General features: G+C 39.1%; 1 long non-coding RNA gene across 1 annotated transcript; it reads right to left on the bottom strand.

The window, feature by feature from the left end:
• Positions 1-22,737: 22,737 nt before the first annotated feature.
• Positions 22,738-24,573, bottom strand: LOC114809208. The gene is made up of 3 exons (XR_003756972.2): positions 24,386-24,573; positions 23,318-23,528; positions 22,738-22,828 (listed from the first exon to the last, which is right to left on the bottom strand). It is a non-coding gene; the product is annotated as an uncharacterized LOC114809208 (long non-coding RNA).
• Between the last annotated feature and the right edge of the window lie 296 nt (positions 24,574-24,869).

The following is a 24,869-nucleotide window of genomic DNA, read 5'->3' as shown; positions in this document are numbered from 1 at the left end:
GCTCTGCACACTGTAAGCACTCAATAAATAATAATGATGGTATTTCTTAAGCGCTTACTATGTGCCAAGCACTGTTCTAAGCGCTGGGGTAGATACAAGGAAATCAGACTGTTCCACGTGGGGCTCACAGTCTTATTCCCCATTTTACAGATGAGATAACTGAGGCCCAGAGAAGTTAAGTCACTTGCCCAAAGTCACACAGCTGATAAGTGGCGGAGCCGGGATTAGAATCCACAACCTCTGACTCCCAAGCCCAGGGTCTTTCCACTAAGCCACGCCACTTCTCTACAATTGAATGAATAACGAATGATGGCTACTGCTGTTCCAATAATCACCTTGGATGTCACAGATGAACAAGGTACTTAAGGTGGTGTTAGTAAGGCACGGGGAACATTTTGGCTTTCTTGTAAATACCAGGAAAAAATCAAAAACAGCCAATGAAAAAGAAGAGTATAAATGAAAAACAAGCACCCCTAATTCTTTCATAGCATGAGGGTGGCATTACTGCAAAACTTAATATTGAGGAAAACTCATGTTCTGTGGTTCACTGTGTTTGATTTTGTAAAGATGTACATAACTATAGCTTCCACCTAAAAGTTGCAGTATACGCTAACAAGCTCATATTGGAGAAGCAGCGTGGCTCAGTGGAAAGAGCACGGGCTTTGGAGTCAGGGCTCATGAGTTCGAATCCCAGCTCTGCCACTTGCCGGCTGTGTGACTGTGGGCAAGTCACTTAACTTCTCTGTGCCTCAGTTCCCTCATCTGTAAAATGGGGATTAAGACTGTGAGCCCCACGTGGGACAACCTGATTCCCCTATGTCTACCCCAGCGCTTAGAACAGTGCTCGGCACATAGTAAGCGCTTAACAAATACAAATACCAACATTATTATTGTTAGATCATTCCCTAATTCTCTTATAGTGCTTTAGCCAAAACAGATAGTCAAGACATGTGGTAAGGCACAAATAAGTGTTTGCATTGTTGTCCTTCACAACTGAAACAGGTACTCTTGAAAATGATGCTCAATCTCAATAGTAGTAACAGTATTAGTATTGTTGTATTACCTGTAATTATAATTGCAGCCTTAACTGAGCACCCACTTGAGGACTCATTCATTCCTATAGTTTTATCTGCCATCTCTACACTGATATCTCAAAAATTTACTTACCTCTCTAGCTCTGACCTCTCTCCTTTCCTGTATTCTAGCATTTCCTCCTGATTTCATGAAATCTCTACTGGGAAATCCTGCCAACACCTCAAATCTAACATGTCCAAAACAGAACTCTTCTCCTTTCCATTTATAGCCTGTCCTCCTGTATTTCTAATTACTGTAGATGATATGACTTTTCTCCCTGAATCACAAGCCATATAACCTTAGAATTATCTTCAACTCATCTATTTCATTTCATCTACATATTCAGTCTGTCACCAAATCCTGTCCGTTCTACCTTCACAATATTCATTTATTCATTCAATAGTGTTTATTGAGCACTTACTATGCGCAGAGCACTGTACTAAGTTCTTGGAATGTACAATTTGGTAACAGATAGAGACAATCCCTGCCCATTGATGGGCTTACAGTCTAATCGGGGAGACAGTCAGACAAAAACAATAGCAATAAATAGCATCAAGGGGATGTATATCTCATTAACAAAATAAATAGGGTAATAAAAATACATACAAATGAGCGGAAGAGCACAGTGCTGAGGGGAGGGGAAGAGAGAGGGGGAGGAGCAGAGGAAAAGGGGGGGAAAAGGAGGCTTAGCAGAGGAGAGGTGAAGGGGGGTAGAGAGGCAGCAGAGGGAGCAGAGGGAAAAGGGGAAGCTCAGTCTGGGAAGCCTCCAGTCATTCTTCTCCATCCAAACAGTTCCACAACAGATTGTCACATTTTTGCTATAGCACATTATTCAGACAAAATCCTTCAAATATGATATATCAGACAGCATTATTCAATGCTTTCTGTCAGTCTGTATCCTATATTGAATTACGGGGTCACCCTTTTTGGTGAAAAGGAGGAGGAGCCAGAGAAGAGGGAGACAGGACTTTCCATGAAGTTGGGGAGGAAGGAAATTAGGCTGACTACAGGAACAAGCACAGATTCCTCTGAAACCGAAGCAAGTGTCAGAGGTGAACCTCAAACTGATCCCTATGGGCCACCGCAGCTTCCTGGCCAGTTGTAGAGAGTTGCAGTACCGGGCCCTGCTATCACCACTGCCACTCTCTGGGAGGGGAGGGAAGGGAACTGGAGAGCTACTGTTAATGATGCTCTAAATTTAAAAAAAAGGCCCCCAGTGCTGTGGTTCCCCTATCTGTGGAACTCACTGTGGACAGGATTTTCTCTCTTAATTGCTGTATTGTATTTTCCCAAGCGTTTAGTGCAGAACTCTGAACACAGTAAGTGGCCAATAAATATGATTGAGTAAATGAATATGACTGGCAAGGGGGAGGTAATGGTAAGGATTCTTTTTATTTAAAAATAAATTAAAAAATAAATTGTCTGGGACTGGTGAGCCCAGTATCTACCTTGCTCACTCTCCTCCTTCCCTTCATCTACCTCCGTTTCCTCTCTGTCAAGCTCCAAATCTCTGTATCCAAAGTAGCTGGGTGGCTAAGGGCAGCCCCAGCTTTGATGGGATATTTGGTGTACTTGGTTTCTATCTTCCAAGCCCCTTTTTTTTATTTTGTTGATGGTATGGTAATTATTAAGTGCTTACTACGTGCAAGGTACTGCACTAATGCTGGCGAAGAGGCAAGCTAATTTTATTGATTTATATCAATGTCTGTTTACTTGTATCGATGTCTGTCTCCCTGCCCTAGACTTTGAGCTATTTGTGGGAAGGGATTGTCTGTCTTTATTACTGTATTGTTCTTTCCCAAGCTCTTAGTACAGTGGTCTGCACACAGGAAACACTTAATAAATACACCTGAATGACTGAATGACTGAATGAATAATAAGGTTGGACACAGTCCAAGTCCCATGTGGGGCTCAGTCTTAATCCCTATTTTACAGATGAGGTAACTGAGGCACAGAGATGTTAAATGACTTGCCCAAGGTCACATAGCAGTCAAGTGGCCCCTTTTCCTTCTTCCTGCCCACCTCTTTGCCCCAAGGAGCCAGGGTGGCTGTGGGCATATTAAGCACTAGCCCCAGCTCCAAGTCCCCCCCAATAGCTCAGCAGTGGGTTTGGGGACAGGTAAGGGTACTAATTCTGATTTTCCACAGTAGTCTCTCACCTCAGTTTCTCAGTCTCTGTGTCCCACTATGATCTCACTATTACCTGAGAACAGGGGGATTTTGATTAAATTCCTGCTGAGATGTGGTAGCACTGGCTTCAGACACCTCCCACTGTAGGGACTAAGGAGCTAGGGATGTGGAGGATGCATATTCTCTATTTCTCTAATAAAGTTTTAATGAAGTTTCTGATCCTGTCAGCAGGAAAACCCTGGCTCCAAACCCTTCCTGGATACTAATTTTGATTTTTCCTAAACATTCTCTCCATCTCTAAAGAAATTTTAATAAAGTTTCAGATCCTAAAAAAAAAAAATGCTTCTCATATCAGGAGGAACTAATCAGCAAAGATGGGGACTAACCAATCAGAAAAGACTTTCTATAACCTTTCCATGAATTAAACCCTTCAACTGATTGACAGAAGATCAGATAGAATGGCAGGAATGGCCTTAATCCAATCAGAGTAGTTTTGATAATCCCCAACCCTGTCACTAACCCATTCAAAACTACCTTCACACTGATCACAGCAGTTTCATATCCTGCCTTGATTACTGCATCAGCCTCCTCACTGACCTTCTTGCCTCCTGTCTTTCCACACTCTGGGTCTTGCTTCATTCTGCTGCATATTGGCCTTAAAGTGCATTGTAATTCAGGTAGTGAATGGGTTTTTGCTGCACAGCCAGTTTACTGTCCAATGATGCATGGATAGGTAAGGAGATGGAAAGTAGAGTTTAAAAGGATGGCATAGCTTTTAGCAGGCACACAACAGAGCAGCTTGGTGATGATGGGGAATTAAATTCCATTCCAAGTTGGAGATCTCTAAGTGAGTTGTGGTGCCAAACTCCAATATGTCTGTGAGACACCGAACAACTATAGAATACCCATCAAGCTTCTACAGCACTTTTACTATCACCATCTATGAATCATGCTCAGCATCAAATGGCAGGCCAAGGTTACTGACAGTGAACTGTATGGTGGGCACGGCAACACACCAGAATGGGTACCAGCAGGATACCCACGCAGCAACCTATATGATTGACTGAAGTAGTATGATTGACCTGTATGATAAACTGATTAACTGAAAGAGGCAGACAAACAAACCAGGAGATCTGGCAAGAATATAAAAACATAGAAAAATAATAATTATGGTACTTGATAAGTGCTTCCTACGTGCCAAATGCTAATAGAACTGAGGTAGATATAAGTTAGTCAGGTCAGACACAGTCCCTGCTTTACAAGGCCCTCAGATTTTAAGGAGGAGAACTTTTTACAGGTGAGGAAACGAAGACACAGAGAATTTGTTACTTGCCCAAGGTCACATAACAGGCAAGTGTGGATCCAGACTTGAAACCTACATCCTCTGACTTCCAGGCGTTTGACTCATTCCTGTCTTTCAACCCACATATTCTGTCTGTCACCACCAAAACCAGCATGGTCTAGTGGAAAAAGCATGGGGCCTGAGAGTCAGAGGATCTGGGTTCTAATCGTATATATTGAACAATTACTGAGTGTAGAGAACTGTATTAAGCACTTGGGAGAATACAATATAAGACTATAAGAGACACATTCCCTACCCACACCAAGCTTACAGCCTACAGTAAATCCAACCTACTCCAAACACATATCACATACCACCTTAACAACTTCCTCAACCTCCTAACTGACTTCCCTGCCTCCATCTCTCACCATTTCAGTTCTTTCTTGCCTCGATCAGTTTCTAAAAATAAAAAGTTGAATCCATGTCTTTGTATTCCTTGAAAACCTCCAGCAGTTGCTTATCAAAAACTCCTTATCATGCATTTGAAGCAAACTCAGCTCTCTTCCTCTTATCCTACCTCATGGATTTCCTGGTACAATAGCCCACACATTTTGCTCCTCTACTGCCAAACTGCATATTGTACCTCAGTCTCATCTATCTTGCTGTTGATCCCTTGCCCAAGTTTTCCCTCTGGCCTGGAACTCACACATTCATACAGGACAAACTATCACTCTTACCACATTCTAAGTCTCACATTGCCTCTAAGATCCCTTCTCTGACTAAGCCCTTATTTTCCCTCTTAATCAGTGCTATTTATTCAATGTTTACTGTAGGCAGGGCACTCTACTAAGCACCTTGATAAGTACAATTGAATAGAGTTGGTGGACACAATCCCTGACCACAAGGAGCTTGAATTTACCTAATTGGAAAACAGAAGTATTAAAATTGTTACATAACCTTCAAGGTAAAGATTATGACTTTCAGTTCCTCAAACCTTGGTTTAACATTTAACAATATATTATCTCTCAATTATCTAAATTTTAAATTTGGGTATAATCTGAAGTAAAAGAAAAGGGCACTTATATTCAATCTTCATTCATTCATTACTGCTTTGAATTTTATAAGGCAATGCTAAAAATAAGCCTGATTTCTCAGAACATTAACAAGAATTTCTTTCCCCTTCCCTTTCCCATATTCTCACTCACTTAACCCATCTTTGATCACAGAATAGAATCAACTTGAAAATTAAGCAAGACTCACCCTATCCTGCCTAGATTACTGCATCAGCCTCCTTGCTGACTTCTACCCACTCCAGTCCAAACCTCTCACTGCTACCCATATCATCTTTCCTACAGAAACGTTCACGACATGTCACCCCCTCCTCCTCTAAAATCTCCAGTGGTTGCTTATCCACCTCTGTATCAAACAAAAACTCCTCACCATTGGCTTCAAAACTTTCCATCACCGCCCCCCCACACACACACCTAACCTCGCTTCTGTACTACAACCCAGCCTGCATACTCCATTCTTCTGGTGCTAACCTTCTCACTGTGTCTCAATCTTGCCTGCCTCACTGCCTATCCCTGACCCATATCCTGTCTCTGGCCTGGAATGCTCTCCATCCTCAAATCTGACAGACAATTATTCTCCCCCTACTTCAAAGCCTTTTGGAAAGAACATCTCCTCCAAGAGGGCTTTCAAGACAAAGCCCCACTATTCTTCATCTCCCACTCCCTTCTACATTGCCCTGACTTGTTCCCTTTGCTCTCCTGCCGGCAGGCACAGAGCACTGCATGTATATATCTGTAATTTTATTTATATGTAGTGATATCTGCTTCCCCTCCTCTATACTGTGAGATTGTTGTGGGCAGGGAATGTCACTGTTTATTCTTCTACTATTTCCCAATAACAGTACACAGTAAGCACTTAATAAATATAATTGAATGAATGGATGGAGTCAAGCCAAAAATTGGGATACTTGATGATTTAATTATTAGCTTATCTCTCTATACTAATGTTCTTCGTGAATAATTACTCAACCCTTCAATTCACTTGGCTTGTGAAAACTGTGCAAAGAGAAATTTCACCATTGATTCTTTGGTTGACTGATGTAGTGAACTGTTTTAGGAGCTTGTGAAGTTCAGAATAAAGAAGTAGTATAGTCTATGTCCATAAGGCACTTGCCTTCTGATAGGACAGAAATATATTTTTAAAAGTATACAGCTAGAGTGGCAAAATAGGTAATTGAATGAACTCAAAAACTTATAAATATGAGTACAATCATTCTCGTAACTGTTGACCCCATCCACCTCCTTGAATCATAAGCCCTCAACCTTGACATTATCTTTGAGTGAGGACTGTGACTGAACAATGCTTAGTATTGTTAACATCTCACTATCTGTTGTATTTGTAGGCTTGATTTCCAAAATGAATTTTATGCAGAGGAAAATAGCACTTTCTGTTTTATGAGCCAGGATCTTGTCACAAAATCAACCGAATGTCAAAAGGAAATAATTTCATTCTCATTTAACTACAATTATTTAACTATATTTAAGATTGACCTTATCCCAAAAATGAGATCTTGTAAGTTCATGACTTTCAGAAAAACATTAGGATCCAGGCAACCAGGGCCTAAAATATTGCAGGGCAAATCGAAGGGAAATCAAGGAGTCATCATATTGGCAACTACATCTAGCCTAAAATCAAAGTAGTCTTCCATTTCTCTGCCATTTTATTCCACATGATGTTCATTTTTGATTGGATTATTGTGCAAGTTATGGAGTCAGTTTGGTTTACGAGAAAGAGCATGCAACCAAATTCCAGGAGACCTTAGTTCTTGTGCTAGGTCTGCTCTCCTATCTTTCTAGTGCCTTAGTCCACTCATCTGTAAAATCAGAATAAAATACTAGATCATCCAAACTCTTAGACTGTGAGTCCTATGTAGAAAAGTAACTGTTTCTAATCAAGTTATCTTGCACCTACCCAGCATTTACCACATTTATTGGTACACAGTAAATTATTAATCAAACCATTATTTTATTATTGGAAGAATTAAACTTCCACTTTGTTTTCCCTCCTTGCTTCCCTTCCCTACAGGCCTCTTCTTTGTTTCAGTTAGGGATTGCTAGGCAGCCAAGACTGCCTGCCTGCAATTAGGGTAGCATTAGGTGGGTACATCCAGCCAGGGTATTGGGAAAGTTGGGAAGCTTTGAGCACTGTCCCATCTCTGTGGCCAAGAGACAATTAGGGCATGGGACAAGAATACGATCCTTTGCAATTCAGGGAGTTTTCTTGTTGCATAGTGGCTGTTTCCCACTACTCCAAGGGGAGAGAACTCTGTCTGATAAATGACGGGTGGCTGTAATCATGCCTGCGAAGCCAGTTTATGCCACATTGTGAGGATACTACACTGATTCTCCTGGAACAGCTAGTACTGCATGGAGGATAGTACTTTCTCCTTTGTTGCTATTCTTTACCCATGAGCCTTGCACTATCTCACCCTCTTAGGGTTCTCTGGGTAGGAGGGCATGTAGACTACTGGTGGGGACATCCTCAGCTCCAATCAATCAATCAGTCAGTGGCATTTATTGAGCACTTTGTGCAGGGCACTGAACTGTGTCAAAGTTGGCTTGACAATGTTCCCTGCTGATACTGACCTTTCATCTTAGATGGGTACAGACATTAATCTAAATAAAAAAGTAATTTATAATATATAATTACAGTAAGCTTGTATTATAGACTAAAAACCTGTTATGGGCAGAGATTGTGTCTGCTAATTCTGTTTTGTTGTACTCTTCCACTGTCGGGTTGATCGATATGTACATAAGTTCTGTGAGGTTGGGATTGGATCTATTATCTGCAGAGCAAGAGGCTGCAGGATCCCAGAGATTTCTCCCTGTTTCGTTGGCAGTTCTGATGGATGATAGAAATGATTCTTTTGCCATGTTGGCCAAATGATTTGACAGTGCACTGGCTGCACAATGTATGATGTCATCACCTTGTTCTTTGCCTGAAATAGATGTGTTTTTATCATACACTCCCACTTGATTGCAAACTTGTAAACCGAGGGCAAGATCATGTCTGCAGAGTACTGTTCTCTCCCAAGTACTAATACATTGCTCTAAAAAGAGTAAGCACTCAATACATACTATAATATGTCAGTTGATCATGAATCATATAATAGGTAGGTTGGTATTTTGTATTCTTCCCTCAGGACAGAAGAAACCTACAGGCTGGACTTGTAGAAAGAAGGTACATGGGGAGTGTTATGCACATATCTATAAATTTTATATAATAAACAATGTATTTGCCTTTATATTTACTCATATTGATTTATTGATAAAATATTAATAATATTTATTGATATTAATATCATATTAATATTACTCCCAATCCAGACTGCAAACTTATGGTCAGTGAGTCAATTCTGTTGGTAGACTCTCCCAAGTGTTTAATACAGTAGATGCTCAATCAATACTACTAATGAAAAATGATTTTCCTTTTGAAATGAAAAAGGAGTAAACCAGTCTTAGAAGCCAAAGGGGATGCTTGTGAATCTAATGATTTAGGACAGTATTTGTAAATACATAGCTGGGGAATCCAAAAGATGTTCTAGGCATTTTCTAATTATAATTATGGCATTCAGTAGCCAATCTCCTACAATGCCCAACCCATGCCTCAGTCAAGTGGGGAAGATGAACCTATCAGAAATAGCAAAATACCTGTTGGATTTGTGTCAGCAGAGGTGAGGTTTCTGACCAAACAACTATCTTGGTATCTTGTGTGGTAGATAGGGTCACAAGAAATCCTGAAAATAGTTAGCTAATGTGAGTGGAGAAAAGTGAAGCTACTTTCCTTGGGAACTGAGGCCCAGCAAGCTCAGTATATGGTCATGTGGCAGATTAGGGGTAGAACTGGAAGGAAAACATATTTCTCCTGACTCCTATACTGTTTTACTTGGTCCCCTTTAAGATTTCACAAAGCCATGCTAGCTACTCTATGTGTATCTCCTTATTGAGTGATTTAAGTCTAGAGGCATTTGGCTTTGTTTGATTTTTGAAGTGTTTTTCAGTTTAACCTAAAATATTGTAGGATAAGCAAGATGCAATATTCTGAATAAGCAATTGATTGTAAATATCTTTTAGATTGCAAATATCTTCTCATATCTCAAGTCCATGTTCTCACTATATTGTTAGAGCAGGTTCTGGTAGTAAGGAGATTGTTTTTCTTTCTGAAATTGCCCCAGTCAAAAAACAACATTGGGCTACTGATTGTTGACAGATTTGGAGCACTGGAATTTTGAAAGCTTGTCTGTTTAATCTGGCTGGGACAATGACCCAGGCTTTATAACGTTTTGACATCCATCATTTCTTGTCACATTGCTTTAGAAGAAAGAAAATCCCTGGTGACTGTTAATCCAACATACTGTCATCCAATCAGATCCCCTGGGCTTACCAGATACCTTGATGCACTGAGGGTGACATTGTTGTTTAAAGTCACCTCAGTGAAGCACTGCGTGACATTAAATGGTTACATTGGAGGGGCGTTCAGTTTAAAAAGTAATTCTTCTCTTTTAAGGTTTCAAATTGGTCAAATGACCCATAGTTTTATCTTTTTGCATAAAATAGTAAGATTAAGTAGATCCTGTTTAATAACCTTTTTCTTGAATAGTTTGAACATTCTTTTCTGTGCCTCTCTGGCTTTCTGGTAAAGTTTCATCAGAAGATTCCAGTGTTAAATTAAATCCATGCCACTGACTAATTGGTTAGTAAGCATATGTAGGTTGTTATCCCAGGAGGTTTGAACAGACCAGAAATAGCAGTAGGGTAAAAAGATACTTTGACAATTCCATTGATGAGTTACTAAAGGCTTTAAAAAGGAATTTAGACGTGAATGATATTACTAGTGAATCCATCACTATTAGGACTGATATGAACAAAGGTTCGTAGTCATCACCGGGTTCCTCCGAGCATCCTGTTGCCCCAGAGAGAGCTAGACTGCTGGGATGGATGGACCACTGCCTTGCAGATGTAATGGCATTACTTGTAGGCTTCTGTTCTTCTATTCTTTACAGACCCCACGTTTCCATGACTTATAAAGGATTCCATAGCCAAAGCCCATTATGGAAGTGGTAGAAAAAGCTGCTTTACTTTTAAAGAGGAAAGAGATTGAGAAATCTTATATCACATTGGTTGTGTCATCATCCATCTTCCCCTTGTCTTCCCCTCTTATCTAGTGACTTTTCTAGTCACTTGTCTAGACTCTTCACTTCTTTTTTGGCACAGAAGCAGCTAGAAGAAGAAGAGAATGGAATTTATCCCTCAAACATACTCTTTGAGCATGCCAATCCCTGACCACAGCCCTGTTCAGGGACTTTATCTAGCTGAGTCAAGCAAAAAGTAGACTACTTGGTGCTTAAATGATTAAGTTATCTATCTACATTAATATTCTTCAGTGAATAACTCTTGAATTCCTCTGGCCTGTGCAAACTCCACCTTAGTGTAAAGAAAAATTTCAAGTGCTTCTCCCTTTCTTTCAAAATGAATGGATTAGCAAGGTAAGAGGTGCCAGCTTTATTCAAAAGATAGCTGGATGCTCCTTCTCTAGTGGATAGAGCACGGATCTAGGAGTCAGAAGGTCTTGGGTTCTAATTCTGCCTCTGCCACTTGACTGCTTATGATTTGGGGCAAGTCACTTAACTTCTCCGGGTCTCAGTTACCTTATCTGTAATATGGGGATTGAGATTGTGAGCACAAGATGGGACAGGGACTGTGTCCACCCCGACTGGCTTGTATCCACCCCAGCACTTAGAACAGTGCCTGGCACATAGTAAGCACTTGACAAATACCATTATTATTATTATTATTATTATTATCATTATTATTGCTTCATCTTATGTTTTGGTTAGGTGGCAAATTGGGAGCATAAGGTAAAAAGGCTAAATCATAGGTTCTGTGGATTATTTGGGCCAAATTCCATATAATGTGGTTATTTTACTAAGTAGCAGTAAAATTCAGTTTCAGTAAGCATTTGTATTTATAAAGCAATTTCTCAATCTAGGCTACAACAATCTTCCTTAAAAATCCTCTATTATGCTAATTACTTCCACTTTCTATTTATATACTGCCTTTCATTTGAAGAATTAGAGGGAGCCAGGGTTGCATTTTGTCATTGAGTTAAATATCAGCAGGAAAGAATGAATGAGAGAAACACTAGACTAGCAGTGGTAGGAAATAAATGCTCTGTTTTATCACTAACTACCTGGTGATTCACTTTTCCAATCCTTACTGAGTCCAGTGACCATTGCCTGTGCCAGCTGTTTCATACCTCATATCTGTTGCCATTAATGAATGCTATTACCATTTATTTCATTGATAAAACTGAAACCATTAGTCACGGTCTCCCTAAACTCTCCCTTAATCCTCTTCAGTTCCAACCTCTTTCTTTCCCTTCTTTGATTCTCCCATCCTTCCTAACATATCTCTGGAGGAGATCTCCTGCTTTCCTCTCAAAATCTATCCTATCCTACCACACCTCCAACCGCATCCAACCCCATCCACTCACAACTTATTAAAACATTTACCATTTCCCTTCCACAATGGCTTTTTCTGCACTGCTTTCAAACACATCCATGTATAGATCCTAAACAATTCCTCCCTTGACATGAGGCACCCTCCAGTTAACTCCCCATCTTTCTCTTACCATTCAATCACTCATATTATTGAGAGTGCTTATTCTTCTTGGAGCATTGTTCAGGTGCTTGGGATAAAACAGTGTAATACAACTGGTAGACATTCATTCAGTTGTATTTATTGAGTACTTACTGTGGACAGAGCACATCTTCCCTGCTCACAGAAAGCTCACGGTGTAGATGGGAAAGTTAGTTATTCAGATCAGTTACTGATGGGGAAATGGGATGGTACATAATAATTACGGGGCTGGGGGTGGGGTGGAATGAGTATCAAGCTTTTAATGGAAGCGTATCCAAAGTGAATAGGCAACGTGAAAGGGAAGGTGAATGAGAGAAATTAGGGATTATTCAGGAGAGGTCTGTTAGAAAACATATGATTTTAAGTAGAGCTTTGAAGATGGGGAGAAAGATTGTCTGTTGATATGAGAGGAGAATGAATTCCAGGCCAGAGAGAGAGAATGCGGGCTAGGATCTGGCAGTGAGACAGGCAAGATCAAAGTACAGCGATAGGTTGGCATTAGAGGATCAAACTGTATACCTTTGATTGTAGTATGAATTAAGTTAGTTATGAATGGGCAAGCTTATTGAGTGCCTTAAAAAACAAGATAAGGAGTTTCTACTTGATGCAGAGATGGATAACCACCCTATGGATGTTTTTGAGAAATGGGGAGACATAGGCTCAATTTTTTTTTAGGTAAATGATCTGAGAAGAATAGTGAAGTATTGACTGGAAAGGGAAGATTGAACAAGCAAGGAGATCAGCAAGGAAGCTAATGCAGTAGTCTAACAGCTTAGTTTATCATGGAAGCAGTTTAGATGGAGAGGAAGGGATGGATTCTGGATATGTTGTCAAGGTAGTACCAACATGATTTGGTGATAGACAAAATTTAAGGGTTGAATGATAGAGATGAATTAAGGATAACAGCAGATTTGTGGGCATGATGGAAAAGTCAAGGGGAAACCATGGTTTGGGTGAGAAGTTGAGGAGCTCTGTTTTGGACATCATTAAGGTGTTGGTGGAATACCCAAGTAGAGATGTCCTAAAGGTAGACAGAATGTGTAACTGTAGAGAAGCAGAGTGATCAGGGCTGGAAAGGGAGCAGGTAGCTTAAACCTAGGATCAAATGAGTTAATAGAAGGGAACCTAAAACTAAGCCTGAGTGATTCCTACATTTAGGAGGTAAGAGGCCAAAGAGGAACTGTGAAAAAAGATTGAGAAGGAGCAGGCAGAGGGATAGGAAGAGAAACGTAACAGGACAAAGTTGGTGAAACCAGGATGGGTAGTGTTTCCAGGAGAAGGAGTAGTCCACAGTGTCAGAGGTAGCTGAGTAATTGAGGAGGATTAGATATAGTAGGGGAGACAATTTGTTTTGCCAAAAGGATGTCACTGGTGATCTTTGAGAGGGAAGTTTCCATGGAGTAGAGGGGGCAGATGCCAGATTGTAGGAGGTCAAAAAAAGAGGAAATGGAAGCAGTGGGTGTAAATGATTCTCTTGAAGACTTTGGAAAGAAGTGATAGGAGGGAGATGGGGTAATAACTGCAGGGTACCTTGGGATCAAGGGAGTGTTTTTTGTTTGTTTGCTTTCTAAGATATGGGACAGTTAGGGGATACATAGGCATGTTTGAAAGCTGTGGGATGTGCCATTGGAGAGTCAGGGGTTGAATATGCTGTTCAGGGAGGGAAGACAGAAGAGGTAAGTGTTTTAATAAACTGATGGGATGAGGTTGGAGTTGAAGATGGAGGGATAGATTTTTACAAGAGGCAGGAGATCTACTTTTGAGACTGCTCAGAAAGATGGAGTAGTCAAAGAAGGGGCAGGAGGAGGGTGGGAAGAGAGAGATGCAAGGCAGATATAGGGAGAGCATGCCTTATGGTTTCAATCTTATCAATAGGTGTCCAGGTGGTCAAGGGCAAGAGATAGGAGAGGATGCAGAACAGCGATTTTGAAGAGGGAGTTTAAAATCTGAAATAGCTGTTGTGAACAATAGAAATGGGAGTCAATGAATCATTGGCATTTGGAGAGTACTTACTGTGTCCAGAGAACTGGATTAAGTGGGGTTTAGAGGGAATGAGGGAAGAAAGTGTTTTTTGAAAAGGAAAAGGGATGGAGTCACAGGCACAGATTGATTGGAAAGATTTTGAAAGTTAGAGTGTCATTTCCTCTTGACAGAATGCCAGGACCTTATGGGAAAAATTAACATGTCAGTGAGATTTATTGAGTCCCTACTGTGCACAGAGTATTGTACTAAGCAGTTGGGAGAAAGCAATACAATAGAGATGGAAGAGAGACTTGATGGGACTCCCAAACTAAGCCCCACTTTTCCCCATTTATTTATAATAATTTCTGTCCTTCCCGCTAGACTGTGAGCTTATTGTGAGTAGTGTATGTGTCTACCAACTCTGTTATATTGTACTCTCCCAAGTGCAGTGTATGGACAAAGTAAGTACTCCATAAATATGATTGATTGTTTAATTGATTGGTTAGTCCCAGGCTTTTGTCGCTTACTTCCACATCTGTGGTATTCCCATCGTGTATATGAATTTCAGTGTCCGCATTTGGCAGAATTTTGTTCTCATTTTGTCCATATTTGAATGATTAGAATTTTTTGATGTTACTAGAGATTTTGGGTTCTTCTGATGAACTTTATTCTCTGCAGGTTATATCTTCCTATCAAATATGGAATTACGAATTATGTATATTATGAATCTACTGATTCAGATACTCTACTATTTAAGTATTCATGTATTCACTTATCCATCCTTATTTTCTCTTTTCTCTCTTATATTCAAATCATTTTATGTTTACCCCCACACCTCCTTCATGCTATTGTAAACTCCTATAAGAGCTTGTATTTGCTCAAGCAATTAGAATAGTATTCTGCATACAATAGGAACCAAATGCATGCTACTTATTGATTGTCCCTGAACTGCTGTCTTAATTACATAGTGGATTTTTTTTTGCCTGCCTGCTGATTGACTATCAAATTGCATGTGAAAAATGATGTAATTTTAGAGCCTATTTACAGAACATGTTAGATCTAACAAAATGGCAGTCATTAACCCAAGCTATTTAAGTAATCTAGACATTTGATCAACTTACATATGGTTTTTAGTTAACCTGGAAGCTCCTCTGCCTGAATAATCAAACAATTCAAGGTGCCACATAGCACCACTCTCTATCTTTGGGTACAGTAGGAACTCAGTCAATACTGAGAATGTATATTTTATTAGAAGAAATTGTAGTGTATAAATGGTTTTAATCCATTTTCCCACATGCTAAGATAAAATTTATAAAATAAAACAGTTGTTTGAACTTTCTGAGAATAGCAAAGAGCAGGATTTTATAAGAAATTTGCAGAGCATTTTGGTTCCACAGTTCTCACATCCAAGATCCAGCAGGATACAGGTTGGATAATTTGAAATGTCCCATTTCCAAGGACTGTTTCTTGAAAGGGTTGTAACTGGAAATTCAGTTCTAAAAACTATCTCAAACCTCCTGGAACAGATCTGAAATCAGGTTTATTCTGGTATAATCTGACAGTGCCACTCATTGTTCCTACCTCCTTCTTAATTCCTATTATCCTGTGGTCCGGGTTTGTGTTTACCAACTTTATTGTACTGTACTCTCGGAAGTATAACAGCATGGTGTAATGGAGAGAGTGTGGGCCTCGAAGACAGAGGACCTATGTTCTAATCCTTTTTCTGCCACTTGCTTACTATGTGACCTTCGCCAAGTCACTGAACTTCTCAGACCTTGAGTTTCTAAAATGGGGGTTAAATCGAACTCCTTAGACTGTGAGCTCCATGTGGATCAGGGGCTGGGTCCAACTTGATTATAGTGCATATACCCCAGTGCTTAGAACAGTGCTTGACACATACTAAACTCTGAATAAATGCCATAATAAATACATTAAATAGTACAGTTACATACACTCATCAAGCACTCAATAGATAATGATTGATTGATTGATTTATATAATATCTGCCACAACACATGGGAACTCCTATGGGATTGTGATGTCACCAATGAAAAAGAAAGTACATAAGAGAAACTGTTAAAAATGAGAGTATTTCATCTGAAAAGCAGCAACCCTTTCTCAGCTCCCTGCACCATGCTTGTCCCAAATGTATGTTTTCTCCACTGAGATTAAACGTGAAGTGCATAGAATCTTCATTCCTTCTGCCTGTTAGAGGAGGGTGGCTAACACGTAGTGTCTCGGCTATATAGATTCACAGAAGAATCCTTCCCAAATATGGCAGGAGGAGAGGCAGTTTTGATTTTGTTCCAATTCATTTAAAACACATTCATTAAAACATAGTTTCCCCATCAAACAGCTTTTATTGAACCATAAATATCTCCAGACATTTTTCTTGTAGGTCTTTGTATTTTTTCTTGTTCTTTGAGACCTTTCTAAAGTGTCTGCTCCAAGACAGAATTAAACTTTTCCTCAAATACAGGGATTATGTAATCTTTCTTTGCATTTGTCATCTTCTAAACCTATTCTGTCTCTTTCCTTTTCCTTGTGTATTTTTTCCAGTTCATAGCTTGGGAAAATATGTAACCATGCCATTTTTGTTTTAAATTAATTTATTTTTTTCTTAGTATTATAATTTTAGCACAGAAACAGTCCTCAGGGAAGCACTTGTAAATTGAAGACTGGTTGAAATTAAAAAAAAAAAATTGACATTTCACCATCTGGGAACCATCTACTGCTCTGTAATTAAGACTTAACCTGGATAAATTAGTCCTCTAAGCCAATTAGTTATTTTAGAAATAAAGGTTCTTAAGTACATTTTTCAAAAAGGGAAATATTAAATTTACACCAAGAACTTCCCTGACAATTTGTATCCATTAGTATTCAAACATCTGAGCTATTAATCCCCCCAAAACAAATATTTTCATAGAAAAAGTGAAATGTCTTTTATATGCACTGATAATAATGTACACATTCTTTATCACATAATAACATAAAGTGACAAATCCTTGAAGTTAACTTCTAAAATGTATGTACATAAAAATATTTCATTTTTCTTTTCAATCTCACTCTTCTAAGCCATATTACCTGTCTTCTAGATATTTCTCCTGAATATGGGGTAGAGCAAATATAAAAATATTATTTCTTTTGTGTTCCACTGTACTCTAAAATACATTGTGCTAATTTACTAAAAAAGGTATTTTAGATCTTCTGAAAGAAATTCCCGTTAATAAGAGAATGTATGTTGCATTTGCATTTTAACAAGATACTGATTTTATCCCTTTTAGTTGAAACTTTCTTAGAACCTTCAACTAACTTACAAATTGGGGATATTACTGATCCCAGAGTCTTCTTACATGACTGGAATAACCTGGATAAACATTTCAAATTTGTCATAGTGACCCATTGAGACATGAATTTAAGAACAGAAAGAGATATAGAAGAAATAAAAAGAGCAGGCTGGGGTCAAAATTTTCAGAAATGTAAACACAAGAGTACAGAAGGGTGATTGAGACTGAAAATGAAGGGTTATTGGCTAAATGCAAATTTAACATCTCCCTTAATAAAGAGCCTTACTGGTGAGGATTATCTGTTAAAATGTTGGAAACAGGTAGAATTTCAAAACTCACAGCTAAAAGTATATTTTTAGCTAATTTGTAGATTTCAGTGGTTACCCAATTACCCATTACCTTTACAAAATTAATCTGAAGACAATGGTTTTTAATCTAGTTTTGTGAATAACTATTTTGAGAATAGACAAATAACTCATATTTATTAGGAGAGACATGGCATCAAACTGCTCCTCCCTATTACAATCTTATTAGCATTCTCTACAGCCATGATTTCTTCTATTGTGACTCTCCTTGTTTTTAGCACTGTCTGGGCAGGGCAACACATCTGTAGGAATATCTTCTGCCACTGAACAGCAGGGTCAGCAGAGAATGGCTTGTTAACTCAGTTAGTTAAAGCATGGTGCTCTTCTACAACACAGAGGAAGGAGGACAAGGAACAGTTCAGCTCATTCCATTGGTTCTTAGGGAAACATCATGGCCTAGTGGATAGAACAAACAACTAGGAATCAGAGTCCTTGGGTTCAAATCCCAGCTCTGCCAATTACCTGCTGTGTGACTTGGACAAGCCACCTAACTTTCCTGTGCCTCAGTTGCCTCATCTGCAAGATGGAGATTCAATACCTATTCTTCCCCCTACTTATGCAGCATGGCATAGTGAATAGAGCAACGGGTCTGGGACTTAGAACTTCATGGATTCTAATTCTGGGTCTGCAACTTGTCTAATGTGTGACCTTGGTCAAGTCACTTCATTTCTCTGGGTCTCAGTTCCCTCATCTGTAAAATGGGGATTGAGACTGTGAGTACAACATGGCACAGGGACTGTGTCTACCCCATATTGCTTGTGTCCAACCCAGCTCTTAGTACTGTGCCTGGCACGCGGTAAGGGCTTAACAAATACCACAGTTATTATTATTATTATTATCATTCCCATACATATCACACCTGCCCCTGACTCTATCTTCTTCTATGCCCCTTCATGTGAGCTTCTCCACCTCTTAAAGTTATCTTTGTGACTATGACTCTTTGTGTCTGTCTCTCTTGTTTTGCCTTTCTCTCTCTGATTATTTCTGCTTTCTTCTCTGTCTTTCTTGATCTCTTTTCAGTCTCCATCTGTCCCTGTTTTTTTATATCTCTGTATTTATCAGTGTGCAGGTCACTGTACACCTGTTAACCATATCAAGGCTTGTCCTTATATGTTCCTAGGAAGGCTATATTAAGAGAATGGGATGGAAAATGGCTGAGATGGAGAGTTCTAGAATCTACTGGCCACATAGGAACTAGTGACTTGATCTCACCACAACTGTCCCTGAATCTTGGGGATCAGGATGAGTGAGTGTACCATAAGCCCCTACTAAGCTTTAGTATTCCAGTCACTGCATTTCCCCGTTAACATGGAACTCTGTTGCTAAGGAACAACCAGTGATTTTCTGCTTCAGTCTGAGAACTGGGAAGGGTGCACAGGCTCACGAGAATATGATGTTGCAATCCTGGGTGCTTTGTATGGAAAACTGAATTAACTTCTCTCCTTCAACAGTAGATTATAGAATTCAATGTTTCCTATGATTTTTTTTCCAATAGCCAAATCCATAAAATGTGGTGTTATCTAGGTCTTAAAAACAAATGATAGGAGCTGCACACAAATGTTGATTCCACCGGGGTGGTTTGGATTCATATTTATATCATCTTCCATTAAAAAAAATCACATTAAATGTCACAAATTTTTCACTGCTGTTTGCTTAATGTGTAGAGTTTCTTATGAATGCCAATCACTTAAATCTATAATGAAATCCGGCATATACTTCATGCTAAAATGCTAATTGATAAACATATGTTGTTGAATTGGAGATAACTATTTTTGATGCTTGCCAATTGGGTTTTCTGGAGGGATCAATATTTGAGCTGTGTAAAAATGTCACTATATATATATTTATATAAAACCTTATTTTACGAAGTGACTTTCATACCTTCTTCCTCTTTTTCTTGATCTTTTGTTTTTAAAGTTTTTCAATTTTCATAACTCATAAGACAATTAATCTTTGTCTAGTAAGATGCTGCTTAATGATGTTTGAAGTCATTAAAAAGGGAAAAGCATATCTCAATTTAATTTAAAGCATAAATAAGATATAAATTTCCATGTGATAATCTGTCATTGGAGAGAATAGAATACAGTGATGAATGTGGTAGCAGACAACAATTAATGCCTGCAATGTTAGAATTAGCCCAATCACTATCTCCATTCCTTAGCTCTCATTCCCAGTTTATAATCTGACCTTTATTCCTGGAAACTCCTAGACTACAGTCCTGTGTAGACTTGCTGGGCAAAAGATACAAAAGATAAGAGTTTAATAAATACCACAACCACCACCACGACCATCATTATTATTTTGCAAACAAAGAGAAGCAGTGTACCTAGGGACTGGGAGGCAGAGGACCTGGCCCCACCACTTGTCTGTTACTTGACCTCTCTGTGCCTCAGTTACCTCATCTGTAAAATGGGGATTAATGCAGCGAGCCCCATGCGGACCATGGATTATGTACTATCTGATTATCTTGTATCTATCCCAGTGCTTAGTAAAATGCCTGCTATATAGTAAGAGTTTAACAAATGTAAGTTTTTTAAAAAGCCCTTCAAAACATATAAAACCTCCATTAAAATAATAATAATGATGATTATGGCATTTGTTAAGAGCTTAATATGTGCCAGGCACTGTACTAAGCACTGGGGTAGATATAAGCAAATAGGGTTGGACACAGTCCCTGTCCCAAGTGGGGTCACAGTCTTAATCCCTATTTTATAGATGAGGTAAATGAGGAACAGAGAAGTTAAGTGACTTGCCCAAGGTCATACAGCAGACAAGTGGCAGAGCTGGGATGAAAAACCATGACCTTCTGATTCCCAGACCCGTGCTCTATCCACCATGCCCTGCTGCTTCTCATGCTACTTATGTGATTAGATGACAATTGTTCATACATTTGGAGATGTCAGAGCCATGACAGACAATTACTTTCCCCTGCTTCAAAGCCTTATTGAAGGCACATCTCCTCCAAGAGGCCTTCCCAGACTGAGCCCCACTTTTCCTCTCCTCCTACTCCCTTCTACATTGTTCTGACTTGCTCTCTTTGCCCTTCCCCCACCTCCCAGCTACACACCACTTATGTACGTATCTGTAATTTTATTTGTTTATTTGTACTGATGTCTAGATGTGAGCTCACTGAGGGCAGGAAGTGTCACTGTTTATTGTCATATTGTACTTTTCCAGCCACTTAGTACAACTCTCTGAACAAAGTGGAAAGAGCCCAGGGGTCATGGGTTCTAATCCCAACTCTGCCACTTGTCAGCTGTATGACTTTGGACAAGTCTCTTAACTTCTCTGTGCCTCAGTTACCTCATCTGTAAAATGGGGATTAAGACTGTGAGCCCTACTCGGGACAATCTGAATGCCTCGTATGTACCCCAGCACTTAGAACAGTGTCTACTGCCTTAATTCCCTACCGTTCGGGCAGTAGCAGCTCCCCATAGCACTGTTGAGAAGACACTATCCCATCCTCCTTTCCACCACCACAGTGGAAATGAATACTGCAATTGCAGTGTGAAGCCTCATATAACCTCGGGAAAGCTGCAGTATAACCTCGGTATACTCATATAACCTCTCTAGTAGCTGTTGTTGTACTACTTGTTTTTGTTTTGTTCCGTTTTGTTGTCTGTCTCCCCCGATTAGACTTTGAGCCTGTTGTTGGGCAGGGATTGCCTCTATCTGTTGTTGAATTGTACATTCCAAGCACTTAGTACAGTGCTCTGCTGATAGTAAGTGCTCAATCAATGCGACTGAAGTGAAGAAGTGAAGTGATTGTGAATAATGAGAATTAATTCTGCTCCTGTAGTCACAGCTCCCTACTGACTTTTGTTTTTATTTTACATACTGTATATTTGTCCTATTCCTTTATGCCATTTTAATGTTTTAGTGTTTCCTTGCTCCTGATGAACTGTTTCCAGTCCTCCTCACCTGGCCCAACCTATATTCATAGATAGTGAGGTCGTGGCTCCCTGGAAAGAGCCCGGGCTTGGGAGTCAGAGGTCATGGATTCTAATCCCAGCTCTGTCTCTCGTCAGCTGTGTGACCTTAGGCGAGTCACTTCACTTCTCTGTGCCTCAGTTACCTCATCTGTAAAATGGAGATTAAGACTGTGAGCCCCAAGTGGGACGATCTGACTACCTTGTATCTACCCCAGCACTTAGAACAGTGCTAGGCACATAGTAAGCGCTTAACAAATGCCAACATTATTATCACTGACTGTGTCTCTGCACATAATAAGCTCTTAATCAATATTATTATTACTACTACTACTATTAGTACTACTACTACTAAACAAGGACCTTACACTCTAACAGGGAAGACAACCATAAAAACAATCAATCAGCCTATGGTATTGTGAATTTATTGTGAGCTCATTGTATGTAGAGCACTGTATAAAATGCTTACTAGAATATTTACAGTGAGATTATTAAAAGATAACTGCTATCTCATTTAAGATTCATTCATTTTATATGATACAATAATACAGAGGTTGCATTCATGAGTCTGGATAGATTCTGGAGAATTGTATAAAGGTAATTTTGTTCAGTTTCACCAGGCGTAGTATTGGATGTTTTGAGTCATGGCCCAAAAACCGTCACAGAACTTTCTTACCTTGTTCAGTACAATATATCTTAGGCCTTGTTAAGGATGGGTGGTGAAGACTATAACATATTGGTAATGCAGTGCTTTCTTATATAACACTTGATCTTAAAGTTATTGTTACTTTGTGACAGGCTATGGAGATTAGATCATTTTTGACCCATGCATAGTTTCTAAAGGAATACAGTGTACTTGAAACAACGTGTCCCAATGAGACGTAGCCTTCAGTAAATCGGAAAATCACCATTTTCCTAGTTCTCTACTAACAATGAGCAGAGCTTCGGTTGCTTACCGAAAGAGATCAATTTAATGTAAATCATCTATTGATGGTGGCACTGGCAGCAGGTAGGCTTTCTTCCTCTCAAGAGCCTGCTTTCTTATGTGGCTTTTTTCAAGTCTCTTCATTCTTCAGGAGTTTGACCTTGCCTGGATAATTTGGATATTACTAAAGTGTTGTTCTCTTTCTGTTTAGACTGTGAGCCTGTCATTGGGCAGAAATTGTCTCTATCTGTTGCCGAATTGTACATTCCAAGTGCTTAGTACAGTGCTCTGCACATAGTAAGTGCTCAATAAATACTATTGAATGAATGAATGAATAGTATTCTTAACTGCAGCGCAATTTGGGAATCTTTAGGTGTCTGGTTAAATGGAATCGTCCATATATTATTTTGTTGCTAAAAGATATCATTGTGGACATGTAGCATTCTGCAATAATTCAAAACTGATATAAAAGAAGACATGAAAATATGATTGCTCAAACTTCTCATTTATCATACTACAAGAACTGTACTTCATCTCATATAAATTCAAAATTTGTATTTTACTTATAACAGAAGTGTTCAAATTAGACTCACTTTTGATTTAAACTTATGAAATGTAATTTCTATGACTAGATAAAAGCAATCTTTTACTCACTGTGTTCTGTGCAAGTTGAGATAAGGAGAATGCCTGTGCACAGGCCTTGACTTCAAAACAGGTCATTAGAGGAAAAATTTAACTCTGAAATCCTTGTGTAGGTCAATCTGTTGTTGTTCTTTTTACACGCTTAAATTATGCTTAATTGCATTTTCATGAATAATGAGCAGCCATTTATAAATAACAGATAAATTTCCTCTTTTCCTGTAGCCTTATAAATAGAAATTATAGAAATCAAAATGTCTGGTACAAAATGCAGACACTAATTGCCTAAACTACTTTTAATTAGATTACAGACATGCTGGAACACCCATATCTGACCTCCCTCCGCTCAGTTGAAAGAACTGATTTATGACCTGCTAATGAGCTGCAGCCTGATTGGTTACTGCAGAAAGTATATGATTGATTAGAACTTCTGCCACTCATTCAAAATGATTTTCTCCCATGAATGCATGCTATTATAGCTGGAGAAATGGAATTCCAGGCCAGCAATTTTTATTTGCTCTAGACATCTGTGTCCCTACTGTTATGGTTGTTGGGGTCAGGTGACATCGAATAAGCCTCACCCACTCCAATAAACTTTATCTCGTAGAGCTGTCACCAAAATGCCCCAACCACTGCTCCTCTGCAGAGGCACAAGGGTTTCCAGTGGTGTCATGCAGGTGCCTAGGAGTGGGGATTATGCAATATCCAACTTCTGTTTTCCCAGGCTAGGCCTGGGACTAAGTTTAAATCACTTAGACAATGGGTGAGGCAATGCAACAAATAGATTGTTTTGAAGAACTTCATCTGATAAATCGGTCATAATTCATAAAGATACTATGCCATTGTGCATAGTAATAATGCTAAAACTATTATTAGTTTTCATAGCTAATTAATTTAAATGCTCTTTAAAATGAACTCTGATCTTGCCTTCTTTTAAAATTCCCTTAGGCAGATTTGTAGTTTGTTTTCTGAAATACCTCAGTGAGCATGTCATAAAGATGATGAAGATAAAATCAGATTAGCTTGAGTTTGCAGTCACATTTTCATAAGCAAACATAAAACAGTACTTTTTCAATTACTTACATGGGTTTTTTCAATGTATTCAGTGAGGCCACTAATAATTGGAACCATTGAGTAAATACTGTTTTAGACTGCTGGGTTTGATACAGGAATTGCACATGAGAAACATTCATTTCCTGGAAGTTCATAATTCAGATTTGGTGGGGTGGACAGCAATGAAGAATTAGCAACAGCAACATGTTGAGAAATAGAGTGGCCTAGTGGAAAGATCATGGCAAGATAATGAGAGGGTTTAAGTAATTATCCCAACTTTACTGTTCCTTTGCTGTGTGACCTTGGTTGAGTCACTTAACTTCCCTATACTCAATTTCCTCTTTTATAAAGTGGGAATTCAATACTTTTCTCCCTCATACTTAGACTGAGAGCCTCTTGTGAGTCAGGGACTATGTCTGATCTGATTATCTTGAATTACACAGTGCTTAGTACAGTTCTTGACACCAAGTAAGTATTTAATGACTACCACAGTTATTACTATTTTCATTTTCAT

This window comes from Ornithorhynchus anatinus, chromosome 2, assembly GCF_004115215.2.
Source record: "Ornithorhynchus anatinus isolate Pmale09 chromosome 2, mOrnAna1.pri.v4, whole genome shotgun sequence".
NCBI lineage: Eukaryota > Metazoa > Chordata > Mammalia > Monotremata > Ornithorhynchidae > Ornithorhynchus > Ornithorhynchus anatinus.
Note: the sequence above shows the minus strand (reverse complement) of the source record. Positions and strands in the feature narration are given on the sequence as shown.